The 13721-nt window shown below is 52.3% G+C and overlaps 1 long non-coding RNA gene across 2 annotated transcripts; it reads left to right on the top strand.

Annotated features, from left to right (window-relative positions):
* The first annotated feature begins 7775 nt into the window (after positions 1-7775).
* LOC136163282 (uncharacterized) lies at positions 7776-11160 on the top strand. Of its 2 annotated transcripts, XR_010662210.1 has the most exons (4): positions 7776-8186; positions 8748-8992; positions 9175-9253; positions 10470-11160. It is a non-coding gene; the product is annotated as an uncharacterized lncRNA (long non-coding RNA). The 2 variants fall into 2 exon arrangements; XR_010662209.1 differs by having other exon boundaries at positions 7776-8992.
* Positions 11161-13721: the final 2561 nt, after the last annotated feature.

The raw sequence follows: 13721 nt of genomic DNA, 5'->3' as shown, positions 1-13721 counted from the left end.
CAAACAGCGGGGCCTGGGACACAGGCAGGCCCACCCTCGCCCGGGGCTCCTCTCTGCAGCCTCCCCCGGAGATGGCAGGGGTGCCTGCGGGCAGGACTCAGGGGCGAGCTCCTTGTGGACGGTCCTCCATGGGGCCTCGGGCTCCGGGAGGCAGACACAGCACTCTCTCCTACCCGCGTCACCCTTTCCTGCCAGGTAGCAAAAGCCTCAGGCTACGGACAGAAGAGCGGTCCGGCTTCTCAGCTGAGGACAATCGATGACCCACTGCAGCTCGGGACAGATCAGGAGACCGTCTCCCACCTGGGACAGCCACGGCCACAGGGCAGAGCGGGGCTTCCGTGGGAAGGAGGGGCTGGAGTGCCTTGAAAACCTTATGTCAAAGCTCTGATTCATAGGCTTACGTCAGCCTTGGGACAGCAGAAAAATCCCTCATTCCACCACCAGGAGCCGAGTACGAATCATAAACAGTAGCTGCCTCTTTCTGCAGGATTAAGAAACTTTGGAACGAGAAGATGGGCAGGAACACGGAGAAAAACCCAGCGGCACTTGGCCCACTGTGATGCGCTGAAAGTCACAATTAAAGACAAACACCCTGAAACCCAGCTCAACCCCTGATTAGACAGACGACTTCCTCGCTCCTGGAACCACATATTAAATGATTGTTTTATGAACATAAAAGCTACTTACTGTGATTTCTTACATTCTTTACATTCTTTATGCATAATTTTCAGCAGTCAATCCAAAGCTGATACTTTAAAAAGCAAAGCAAAACCCAACCAAATCATTGCCAACAGATAAAGCACTCAGCATGACTAGAACTAGCAATGACCCAGATGTTGGAAGGCTGAGATCAGGACTTGAAAATAACCATGATAAGTGAAATAAAAGGGTTCTTTTAGCAGGCTTCTCAGCAGACTAGTCTCAGCTGAGGAAAGCTGATGAACTTGCAGGTAGATCAGAAATCATAAAAATGATACACAAAAAAAGAATAAAAGGCTGAAAAAAAAACCATAACACAGAATCTAAGATCCCTGGGGCAATATCAAATAATCCAACACAGTTAATTGGGTTCCTAGAGTAAGAGTGAACCAACAGAAGAAATGTCTAGACAGATTGTCCTTGTTATTCACTGCTGTCATGTCTGATTCTTTGCGAACCCGTCCGTGGACTGCAGCACGTCAGGCTTCCCTGTCCTTCACCATCTCCTGGAGTCTGCTCAGACTCATGTCCATTGAGTCCATGACGCCATCCAACCATCTCATCCTGTCTTCCCCTTTTTTTCTTGCCCTCAATCTTTCCCAGCATTAGGGTCTTTCCCAATGAGTCAGCTCTTCCCATCAGGTGAGCTTCAGCTTCAGTCCCTCCAATGAATATTCAGGGTTGATTTCCTTTAGGATGGACTGGTTTGATCTTGCTGTCCAAGGGACTTGTCAAGTATCTAAACGGATAGTGGCTAAGAATTTTCCAAAAACAGGGCAAGATAAACTCCAGGTCCATCAAGTTCAGGGAACTCCAACAGTGTAAATACGAAAATAAATAAACTCCAAAACTGAAGGAGAAAATCCCCCCAGACATAGCATCAATGAACTCCTAAGACAATATTTTAAAAATTTCCATTGAAAAAAAAAAGGTTTAAAGAAGCAATTTCAGATTGGTTGCTAGTATCATTACTGTGGTACCTAAGCATAGGTCACATGGATTAATCCAAGGCTTGAATTTTGAAGTGGAACAAAAAGCTTGTTATTTAGTTCAGCAGTTCTGGGCTCACCGACATCAGGAGCACTTGGGAGAGTTGAGGACGGAACTTCCTGGGCCCTGTCCCTACAGGCCTGGCGCTCCAGGTGCTGAGACCACCCCACGGGGCGGCTGCCCATTTCACGCGGCCCCTCCCCGCCTGCGTCCCCCGCAGCCCACGGAGGCGGCCCTCGGGGAGGAGGTGCCGCGTCCTCAGTCACGGAGCCGAGTGGGGTGGGCCAGACTCAGGCAGGGGTGAGTGGCAGTCCTCGCTGCTGAGAGACGGCAGCTGGGGCGAACGCCACAAAGCGCCTCCTTCCCGCGAGGAGCGGTGCTCTTGCCGCGGCCAGTGAACAGAAATCAGAACCCTTGGGGACAGCGGGGCGTCCTCGGTAAATCCTCGGACCTCCCACTCCAGGAACTCGGGGGCCACAGAAATTGCGGGCCAGCCTCTCAGCGTGGGGCTCCGTGGGGCTCAGAATAGGAGGCTCTGGGTCACGTGAGCCCCCCTGCCTTCCCCTTGCGGACAGAGGTCACAGTTCAGTGGGGTCTCCCCGGGGACCCAGGGTGGCCCGGGCTCATGTGCGGCATATTTCCTGGGGCCAGGGTTCCCGAGTCGGCCGTGGCTTTGGTCTGGAGGTGAAGAGGGGGTCGGAGCTGCCATCAGAGGGGGATCAAATTGGCAAGAAGCCGGACCAGCCTCCGGTTCTCAGGAGGAGGACAGCGTCGCGCTGGGCAGCTGGGAGGGGAGCCGCTCAGACAGGCCGGCGGGGCGGGTGCCCCACCAGGACCTCGGGTGGGAGCAGGGCTGGGACTGGCAGGGAAGGGTCTTCCTTCCTCTCCCAGGACACACGCTCCGGGAGACGGTGACAGACAGGGAGGCCTGGCATGCTGCCGTCCATGGGGTCACAGAGAGTCGGACATAGCTGAGCCACTGAACAATAAGCAATAAAGGAATCAGAAGCGTGGAAACTCTGGCGTCTCCTTAATTAGCCTTTATTTCCTCCAGGTGACAGGAAGGGGAGCGGCCACCCCGCCTCTGCGGGCTGTTTTGTTTTTCCCTTCTTTTCTGGTTCCTCCAAGCCCACTTCCTCCACCTCAGGGGTTCCTGTATGTAAAGCAGGGACAGACACAAGCCTGTCTCTGCCGCCCTCACACCTGGCTGAGTCGTCTTCCTCTGCCTTCTACCAGGGGGTTCCCAGGACGCACGGTCGGCCGCGGGCCGGGGGCTGAGGGTCAGGGGCTCAGTGGGAGGCTTCCACAGTCTCCTGACAGGTTGGATCAGCATAAGACTAGACCTGCCATTCATCCCTTAGGATGGCTTAGGCACCACCTACCTGTCCCTCCTCCCCTGAGCCCTTCCCTCTTTAAAGTGCACCACCTGCCAACTGCTTCCCAGCAAGGTGGCTGCACCGCCCTGCATCACACACCCTGAGAGATGATGTGACTTACACAGCTGATAAGAGCTCCCAGCTGATAAGCACTGGAGCCCAGCTTCGGATACCGGTCTAAATCCACGGTCTAGTGAACTCTGTAACATTCTAGTCCTGGGAGATGGGAGGGAGGTTCAAAAGGGAGGCGATATACTGCTGATTCGTGTTGAGGTTCGACAGAAAACAGCAACATTCTGTAAAGTGATTCTCCTTCAATTAAAAAATAAATTATTTTTTAAAAAAAAGCCTATGTCTCGGCGACTCTGCCCGCAGTGGCCCCACTCACTGCACTCACACCCTCCAGTGTCCCACTGGCCATGTACTTTCTCTGATGTCCTAGGCTTGTAGTCTTTGATAGTTTGACCGAGGGAGAATCTCAGGCTTAAAAGGCAATGCAGAAGTATGGGTAATGTGCCCGGGCTCCCCTGGTGGTCCAGTGGGAAAGGATTCACCCGTGAATGCAGGAATCATGGGTTCTGTCCCCGGTTCTGAGAAGATCTAAGTCTCTGAGCCACAACTGCTCCAGGAGGCGCAGCTGCTAAAGCCCACATGCCTACAGCTTGCACTCTGCAACTAGAGAAACCCCCCGATGAGATGCCCACACGCTGCCGTTAGGCGGAAGCCCCTGCTCACTGCACCTAGAGAAAGCCTGCAGGCTGCAACAGAGGCCCAGCGCAGCTGTAAATAAATACAAACGCATCTTCTGTATAGCCCAGTGTGAGGTTCCAAACATTCTCTCGAGGGGTGTTTGTCCGCTGGCCAGAGCATCCGTGTGTCTCGTCAGAGCAAGGAGCTCCATCTGGCAGGATGCTTTGGCATCCCCTCTGGCAGGGTGGTGGGCGGGGGGTCCAGAGGGAGAAGTCCTGAAGGAAGTGGCCGGGCCCTGTGTGCTTCGGGTGAGTGTCCCACATAAAGGCCGCCTGCTTTTATTTCTCTTTCAAGTCAAAACCTCTTCCCCTTTTGAGATGACAAATCACAAGGTTGTCTCGCCCCAGATTGCGGTGAGCCCCCTCATCTGTGATCAGGTCTGAAGATGGATGCGTGAGCAGATAAGCTTTGAAAGCCCACACTCCTCAAATTTTCCACGCCTGTCATGACTTCCCTCGCTTGTTCACTCAGCAGGCCTTTCTGGAGCACCTGCCAGCTGGGGAGGCGTCCAAGGGAGCCAAACAGCAGCTCCATCTCTCCGGGGCGTACACACTGGTGGCCGCAGACAGGAAACGTGGCCCATGGGGCGATGAAGCAGGGCTGGAGCCGGCCAGTGGGAGCCCCGTGGGTGGTCAGGGAGGCAGGAGCTCTGGAGCAGGCGCCTCAGGGGGGAGCGTCCACCTGAAGTTGTCTGTCGCGGGGGGCACATCCTAGCAGAGATGTCCGAAGGACAAAGGCCATGAGTCAGGAACATCTGAGCAAACTCCAGGAGAAGGCTGGATGTCAGGGTCCTGGGTGTTAGCAATGGGGGAGGTAGAGCCTGGAGGGGGAGGGCGTGGTGGGCCCCCCTCCCCATGTGAACACTGTAGGTGTGCAGGCTGGGACTGGGGGCGCCCTGGAGGGTTTCCAACAGAATCCAGACCTGGCCTGAACAGTCGTGAAAGTCCTACTGGGCCTGCCGAGTGGAGACAGGAGTGGGGCAGGGCCACTTGGAAGATGCGAGTGCTGGCCCCAGAGATCGGTGGTCAGCAGGGGAGGAGTCAGGCTGTGAGATTCGGGATACAGGGTTCAGGTTAATCCCAAGGACACAGCCAAGGGGATTCGTTAGCGTGCATGATGGGGACTGAGAGAGAATTTGGGCACCTCCGAGGTCTGTGACTTCCCGGAAGCTCAGATGGTAAAAATTCTGTCTATAATGCAGGAGACCCGGGTGCTCTTCCTGGGTCAGGATGATCCTCTGGAGAAGGAAAGGACAACCCACTTCAGTATTCTTGCCCGGAGGATTCCATGACTGAGGATGAGATGGTAGGATGGCATCACTGACTCGATGGACATGAGTTTGAGCAAGCTCCAGAAGTTGGTGATGGACAGGGAAGTGTGGGGTGCTGCAGCCCATGGGGTCACAAAGAGTCAGACAGGACTGAGGGATGGAACTGAACTGAACCAAGGTCTGTGGCCTGAACCACACGGGTTGAAGGGGTTTGGTTGCCTGGTGCTGAAATGAGCTTGTGGATGCGCAAATTTATGGAAGGCAAACTGAGTTTGATTTTAGACAGGAAATGCTTGAGATCCTTGTGAATGTTCTGAGTGAGAGTCCGATATCTGGGGTTCCAGAGAAGGATCTGGGCTGGAGGTAGAGTTTCAGGGTGCAGTTAGGTGAATACAGTCTCACGCAAACTCCTGTCTGCCTAGAACCTTAGCACGTGACCTCGTCTGGACATAGTCTCTGCAATGTGCATGCTAAGTTGCTTCAGTTGCTTCAGACTGCAGCCCGCCAGGCTCCTCTGCCCAGAGGCGTCTCTGCAGTGGGTTGCCACGCCCTCCTCCAGGGGATCTTCCTGACCCAGTGATGGAGCCCTCATCTCTTATGTCTCCTGCATTGGCAGGTGGGTTCTTTACCACAGTGCCACCTGGGAAGCCCCTGTCTCTACAGATTAATAGCCAAGTCAAGGGCCTCAGATCATCTTGGCGTGAGGATGAGACAGGTGCCCGCCCCACCCCGCATCAACATCCCTGTGAGAGGAGAGGATCCAGGTGCAGAGAGGTGACGCGAGGGTCAAACAGAGAGCGGAGTGGTGTGTCCTTAGGGCAAGGCCCCCCAGGGGCTGCAGGCACCGCCCACAGCTGGGAAGGGCCCTGAGGCGGTTTGTATTCAGACCTACGGAGGACCCAGCCCCCATCTGATCCTGCACTTCTGAACTCCCCAACTGTGAGAGGTTAGATTCCTGTAGATTCAGCCCTTGGGTTTGTGGAACTTTGTGGAATTGTCCCCAGGAAGCTAACGCAGGGCTTTGGAGCAGAGACACAGTTGAGGTGAGGTCCAGGTGAGTCACGGAGACCCCGCCCAGGGTGGCCTGATGTCTAGGGAGGGCAGGTGAGGGGCCCAGCGCAGGAGCCTGACGCATCTCTCCTTTCATCATTCCAGCAGACCTTCGGTTCAGTTCAGTTGAGTCACTCCGTTGTGTCCAACTCTGTCACCCCATGGACTGCAGCACGCCAGGCCTCCCTGTCCATCACCAACTCCCGGAGCTTGCTCAAACTCATGTCCATCAAGTCAGTGATGCCATCCAACCATCTCATCCTCTGTCGTCCCCTTCTCCTCCTGCCTTCCATCTTTCCCAGCATCAGGGTCTTTTCCAATGAGTCAGTTCTTCACATCAGGTGGCCGAAGTATTGGAGTTTCAGCTTCAGCAACAGTCCTTCCAATGAATATTCAGCATTGATTTCCTTTAGGATTGACTGGTTGGATCTCCTTGCAGTCCAATGGACTCTGAAGAGTCTTCTCCAACACCACAGTTCAAAAGCATCAATTCTTCAGTGCTCAGTTTTCTCTATGGTCCAACTCTCACATCCATACACGACTGCTGGAAAAACCATAGCCTTGACTATCTGGACCTTTGTTGGCAAAGTAATATGTCTGCTTTTTAATATGCTGTCTAGGTTGGTCATAGCTTTTCTTCCAAGGAGCAAGCGTCTTTTAATTTCATGACTGCAGTCACCATCTGCAGTGATTTTGGATCCCAAAAAGATAAAGTCTTTCACCAGCAGATCTTAGAAGTAGTAACACTGGAAAGCGGCAGGGAGAGCCTGGGACAAGTTTGCTAAGTCGCTCTGACTGACATTCCGGCCTTGGAATGACGGCATTAGGTCTCAACCCCGCCCCTGGCCCAGACCTAGGAATCAACCTGCACATACTTCTGCTTGGGAGCGGCATCATGTTTTAAAAAGTCAACTTTATTGAGATAATATACATACCTTCTGAGGGCGACAGAGGATGAGATGGTTGGATGGCATCACAGATTCAATGGACACAGCTTTGAGAAACTCTGGGAAATGGTGAGGGACAGGGAGGCCTGGCATGCCGCCGTCCATGGGGTCACATAGAGGCCAACACATCTTGGCGACTGAACACGGAAGAGAGATTTATACACAACAGAAAGCAGTCACGGTCGGGACAGTTTCAGTGAGTTTTGACAAATTTACAGCAGCGTATCCACTAGCACAATGAGAACAGAAAATATTCCCACCGCGCTGAAGGTCCCCGGAGTCCTTTCCTGTCCGTCTCTGCCGCGTGCGCCTCTGCTTGACCGCTGACCGCTGGCTGTCGCCGAGTCCCAGCTGATGGTTCCCCCCGAGCTCCATGTCCGTGAGGTCACCCGGGACGTCCTCTTCCTGCCTGCTGCTGCCCGAGTCCCTGGGGGTGGTGGCCTTGCACCCGGCTCTCCTGGAGGCGTGGGGGCTCCCTTCCCAGGCCCGCGCTCAGTGACATCAGTTTGGCTGCCGGACACCGGCCAGAGTGGGGCTGTTCACTCCACAGGAGTGGGCAGACCTACTCAGCAGGGCTCCTTTAATCCTGGGGGGGGTGGGGGTGGGGGTGGGGGGGCGGCACTGACAAACACTTCCGGGTCTGCCAGCTGCATGCTGGTTCACAGACAGAGCTACTTCCGGGTCAGCCCCCCGGTCGCTGGACTGCAGCCGCGCCCACGGCTGCCCCTGCCCCTCCAGGCTCACACCACGCCCCAGGAATCCTGGGAGCTCGTCCGTGACGGCCTGTCCTGCTCCCAGAGGCGCTGCTGAAGAGGGAAGAGGCTCGGATACGCCCCCTCCCCGGGAAGAGCGGGGGCACTTTCTGTGGTCGCTGCTTCTGTGCCTCCGCGAGCGGGCCTCGCGGGGGGCAGAGCCGCCCTGCCGTGTCGGTCTAGGACTGCGCAGGCCAGGGGGGCTGTCAGAGCAAGCGACGCCCTCGCCGAGTGTGGGGTGCCCTCTGAACTCCTGCAGGCTTGACTTTGTCCCCGGGGCACCGCGCGGGTGGGGAGCCGTGGACTCGTCTGGTGGGGGGACCGTGAGGCCCCGTCACCCGGCCACTCCTCGGTGAGGGGCGACCCCGCCTGAGACCGGTTTCTGCCCCTTCTCCCCAGAGCCTCAGAGTTCTGGAAACCCAGAGGCCAAGAGAAGCCTTAGCGAGCCACCTGGCAATATCTCCCTCGCTTGCCAGCCTGACCTGCATTTACGGGGCTTCCGAGAACCAAGGAGGGCTGAGTTCAGGGCTCCTTACTGTTTCTGCTGAGACAGAGGGAGATGGTCCACCTCAAAGTGACCGCGTCTCCAGCTCGGTCCTTCCTCCGGCATCCGCCGTGGTGGCCTTGGGTCCGCAGCCGGTTCCCTTGAATTCCTTCCTCCCAGGTTCTCGGTGTTTGTACCTGCAGGAAACAGGGACAGGTCGGCGCGATGCTCCTGCCGCTCCCACAAAGCCCTCCGCGGCCGCAGAAGCTGGGCGACTGCCCCGGGAGCCCAGCGCGCGGGACGGTGTCTCGGGGCTGCGGCCTGGGGACTGGGCGAACTGCGTGGGCCAGCACCCGCAGCCGCCTCGCTCCCAGTTTATCCCGTCATCCCACGGGACCTCCTGTACCCTTTCACCCTTTCCTCCCACAGAACAAAGGACCGGACACCAGGCGACTTGGGGCTGCCTTTAACGCTGGTCGTCCATCACTGGTTGGGGCACTCGGTGGCTCTGCATGTGTCTATGGGCACGAAGCATGTTCCGCGGGGTCCCCAAGAATCAAACAGCCAAAACGTCTGGCAGGCCTGGAGAGCTGAGAGCCGAGGGCCCCTCCGAGGGCAGCCTGGGACGGGACTCCCCTGGCGCAGCCTCCAGCTTCAGCGTTCACCTGTGGCAGGTGAGTTATCCGGCTGTAACGGTTCTTTCCATTTATTAGAAAGTTCTCCAGGGTGAGCCGGTATCTACGGAAACTTCCCTTCTTCTACTTCTGTCTCTGCATCCGGCCCAGTTCCTGGCATAGAATTAACCCTCAGAACTTCTTTGGGGAACTGAGAACAAGACTCTTCCTTCCCTCCCCAGGTTTGTGCTTTACAGTTTGACGACAGCTCTCGGGTTGTCTGCAGTCTTCTCGCTTTGGAACCAAAAGCAGAGCGTTCCCGTAAGTCCTGATCCAGGGGCCCAACCCGACGGGCTCTGCCATCCACACGGCCTTCCTGACCGCACCGCCTGTCACTTCTAAGACACGGTGCCCAGGTCTGGAAGGAGTGACCCCCGTCTGCTCAGCACACACACCCATGATGCAGCGCCCGAGAGGGCCCGACAGCACCAGTGCTCCCAAACATCAGGCTCCAGCATCCCTGGAGTGATGTGATGTGATGTGATGTGATGTGGTCTCACGCACTCCCCACCAGAAAGCAGACTCGGCTTTCCGGCTGGTGAGCCTGCCTTGGCGCATGTGGCAAAGGGACGGAGTGCAGTTCTGAGCCCAGCCCCTGAGACGTCCTGTTGGAAGCGTCCCCTCCCCTGTAGGCGGCTTGGGCTACGCTGGGGAGGATGAGAGGACATGCGGGTACCTACGCATGGGCTGCCCCGGCCAAGACCACCCTGCACTGGTCAGCAGTGTCTGACCTCTTGGCTGGTGCAGGCATGGCTCGGTCACCTCTGGCCCCATCAGGAACCAGCTGGCTGACCTGCAGGCTTGGGAGCAATAATACACAGTTAGTGTTACATCCCCCTGAGGTTTCAGTGCGGAGTTTTTTTACAGTGTTATTTTGGCAATACATAGTTAATACACCGCATAGCTAGCATCACCCAAGATTGGATTACCGATTATAGTGGCTTACATTAAATATGTGATCAGTTACATGTTTTTCCCTTGGGCCGGCCTTGTGGCTCAGACAGTAAAGCGTCTGCCTGAAATGCAAGAGACCTGGGTTCGATCCCTGGGTCGGAAAGGTACTCTGGAGAAGGAAACGGCAACCCACTCCAGTACTCTTGGCTGGAAAATTCCATGGACAGAGGAGCCTGGTGGGCTACAGTTCATTGGGTTGGAAAGAGTCGGACATGACTGAGTGACCTCGCTTTCACTTTCACATGTTTTTCCTTTGGGCTGACCTTGTGGCTCAGCTGGTAAAGAATCCACCTGCAATGTGCGAGACCTGGGTTCGATCCCTGGGTTGGGAAAATTCCCCTGGAGAAGAGAACGGCTGCCCACTCCAGTATTCTGGCCTGGAGAATTCCATGGACTATACAGTCCATGGGGTTGCAAAGAGCTGGACATGACTGAGTGACTTTCACTTTCACATTTTTTTTTTTTTAATTTCAGATTTTCATGATTTTTTATCACTGTTTTAAAAATTTTATTTATTTTTAAGGTCTGTCTAGTCAAAACTATGGTTTTTCCAGTAGTCGTGTACAGATGTGAGAGCTGGATGGTAAAGAAGGCCGAGTGCTGAAGAACTGATGCTTCCATACTGGTGTTGGAGAAGACTCCTGAGAGTCCCTTGAACAACAAGGAGGTCAAACCAGTTCATCCTAAAGGAAATCAGCCCTTAATATTCATTGGAAGGACTGAGGCTGAAGCTGAAGCTCCAGTACTTTGGCCACCTGACTTGAAGAGCTGACTCACTGGAAAAAATGCAGATACTGGGAAAGATTGAAGGTGGAGGAGAAGGGGTGACAGAGGATGAAACAATTGGATGGCGTCACCGACTCGATGGACATGAGTTTGAACAAATTCTGGGAGATAGTGAGGGACGGGGAGGCCTGGCGTGCTGCAGTCCATAGGGTCTCAAAGAGTTGGACATGACTTAGTGATTAAACAGCAATTTTTAATTGGAGGATAATTGCTTTACATGATCAGTTACATTTATTTGATAACTTTTACATGTATCAGTTTCTTGACTTGCAGTGGAACATCTGAAGTGTGGTTAGTCTAAATTGAGATGTGCTATAAATATCCAATGCACATATGCTTTTGAAGACTTACTACAAAAATGATAAAATATTTCATTAATTTTTATATTGGTTACATGTTGGAATAATTATATTTTGGATATACTGAGTTATAAATCATTAAAAAAATTTTTTTTGATGTGGGCCATTTTTAAAGGCTTTATTGAATTTTTTACGCTATTGCTTCTCTTTTATAGTTTGGTTTTTTGGCCGCAAGGCATATGAGAGCTTCGTTTCTCAACCAGGGATTGAACTGACTTTGCAGTGGGAGGCAAAACCTTAACCATGGGACCACTAGGGAAGTCCCTAGAGTTAAGAATTTTGAAGATTGCTTTTCCCAGTTTCCTTTGACCTTCTCAAGGGTGACTGCTAGAAAGGTTTAAATTATGTATGTGACTCACATCGCATCTCGCCAGACACCAGTCAGGACGTGGCCTGCAGCCCACGTGTTTATCATCTTCTGTGCCTTGCTGCTTTCAATGCAGAATTCCAACCACATGAAATAACACAGAATCTTGAGCATCATCTACGCTAGTACTTACCCATCTCAGATCTTACAAATCAGCAAATTCGATGTGTTTCTTTCCTACCTGTATCCGGGTCATTGATTGACAATAATTCTGAGTGAAAGATCTGTGTACCCCCATAACATTTCACTAATCAATTGTTTCCACACCGAAAAAATCACTCCCTCTTTCTAGGCGTACAAAGTGAGTCAATCAGCCAAGAATCAACCTAAGGGTAGTATTCATTCAGCCTACATTTTACCAGTTAATTCAGAAGGGTATTCAAACGTTTCGCTAACATCAAGGTGTACTTGAGAAAATCAAGATGTGCAGGAAGTCAGATCAAGTTCTGCAGAGTGGGAGGTGTTTCCCGGCGCGCCAGCACAGGAGCGTGTTGAGAAGGACGACAAGGCCGGAGCCAGCAGAGGCGGCGACGTTGGAGACTCCTGACTCCCGTCCTCTGGCACGCACACCAGGCTCACAGCTACTCGAGGGGCAGTTCCCTTGGAAACAGGTCCAGAGACTGGTGAGGGACGCCTGTTCTTTAGGTAAGTGAGAACATGCTGGTGCTGCTGCTAAGTCGCTTCAGTCATGTCCAACTCTGTGCGACCCCATAGACGGCAGCCCACCAGGCTCCCCCGTCCTTGGGATTCTCCAGGCAAGAACACTGGAGTGGGTTGCCATTTCCTTCTCCAATGCAGGAAAGTGAAAGGTGAAAGTGAATTCGCTCAGTTGTGTCTGACTCTTAGTGACCCTATGGACCGCAGCCCACCAGGCTCCTCTGTCCATGGGATTTTCCAGGCAAGAGTCCTGGAGAACATACCCACTTCTAATTTGGTAGCAAAAGCAAGACCCTCTCGTCTTTGGTCCCAGGCCATACGTTCTGGAGAGAGCTCCTGCCTCCCACCTTCCCCACGAGGAGGAAAAGGTTTGGATTCTACATCTGGTGCCCCAGCTTTCAACACTCCCACTGGAGGGTCAGGCCACCAAATCAACTAGTTCTGAAAGTCAACAGGACCTGTGCCCTTGAGACCCACAGGACTTTAGCGAACAGAGAAGCAATTCTTAATTGGTGAGCAAGGACTCACCTGGCTGTCCACCTGGGCTGAACACAGAGATCAAAGAGGAGTAAAGACACAAGGGAACACAAAGCAACCAGAAAATAATGAATGAATGACGGCAGTAAGTCCATATTCATTAGTGATTACTTTAAATGTAAATGGATTAAATTCTTCAATCAAAAGACAGAGTGACTGAATGGATTAAAAAAAATAAGGTCCAACTCTATGTTGCTTCCAAAAGACTCATCTCAGCTTTAAGGACAGAATAGGGTGAAAGTGAAGGGACAGAAAAAGATACTACATGCAATGAAAACTTAAAAACAGAGGACTTTATATATACACATGTCAGAAAAAATAGACATCAAGCCAAAGACTTCAGTGAGATAAAAAAAGGTCATTATATAATGATAAAGGAGTCAGTTTATCAAGAGGACATAACAGTTGTAAATATTTATACATCTCACATTGGAACAACTAAATATATAAAACAAATATTAACAGATCTGAGAGGAGAAATAAAGAACAATACCATAATAGCATGCAATACTAATAATATTAATAGCAGCAATGCCTCACTTTTAACAACAAATAGATCATCCAGACAGAAAGTAAATAAATAAATATTGTGCTTAAATTGCACTTTAGACCTGGTGGACCCAAAGGACATATATTTCAATAGAATATTTCATCCAGTGGCAGGAGAATACACGTTCTTCTCAAGTACACATGAAACATGCTTCAGGATAGATAAATCAACAAAATAGGCCAACAAATTAAGAAGATTGAAGTTGCATCAAGTATCTTCTCCAACCACAGTGAAATGAAACTGTAAGTCAATTGCTAGAGGAAAATGGAGGATTCACAAATATATGGAGATGAAATAGCAGGCTACTGAGCAAGAAATGGGTCAAAGGAGAATAAAAAGGCATTTTAAAGTGTTGAGAGACAAGTGAAAATGGAAGCACAGCATTCTAAAACGTCCGTGATGTAGCAAAAGTAGTTCTAAGAGGGAAGTTTACAGCAATAATGTGCGTTAAGAAAACAGACATAATTTCACAGTGATAGGAGGACAGACTCTGTATGATTTCAGTCTTTAGACCATGAG

The sequence above is a fragment of the Muntiacus reevesi genome, chromosome 3 (assembly GCF_963930625.1).
Source record: "Muntiacus reevesi chromosome 3, mMunRee1.1, whole genome shotgun sequence".
In the NCBI taxonomy this organism is placed as follows: Eukaryota; Metazoa; Chordata; class Mammalia; order Artiodactyla; family Cervidae; genus Muntiacus; species Muntiacus reevesi.
This window is presented reverse-complemented; position numbering and strand designations above follow the sequence as displayed.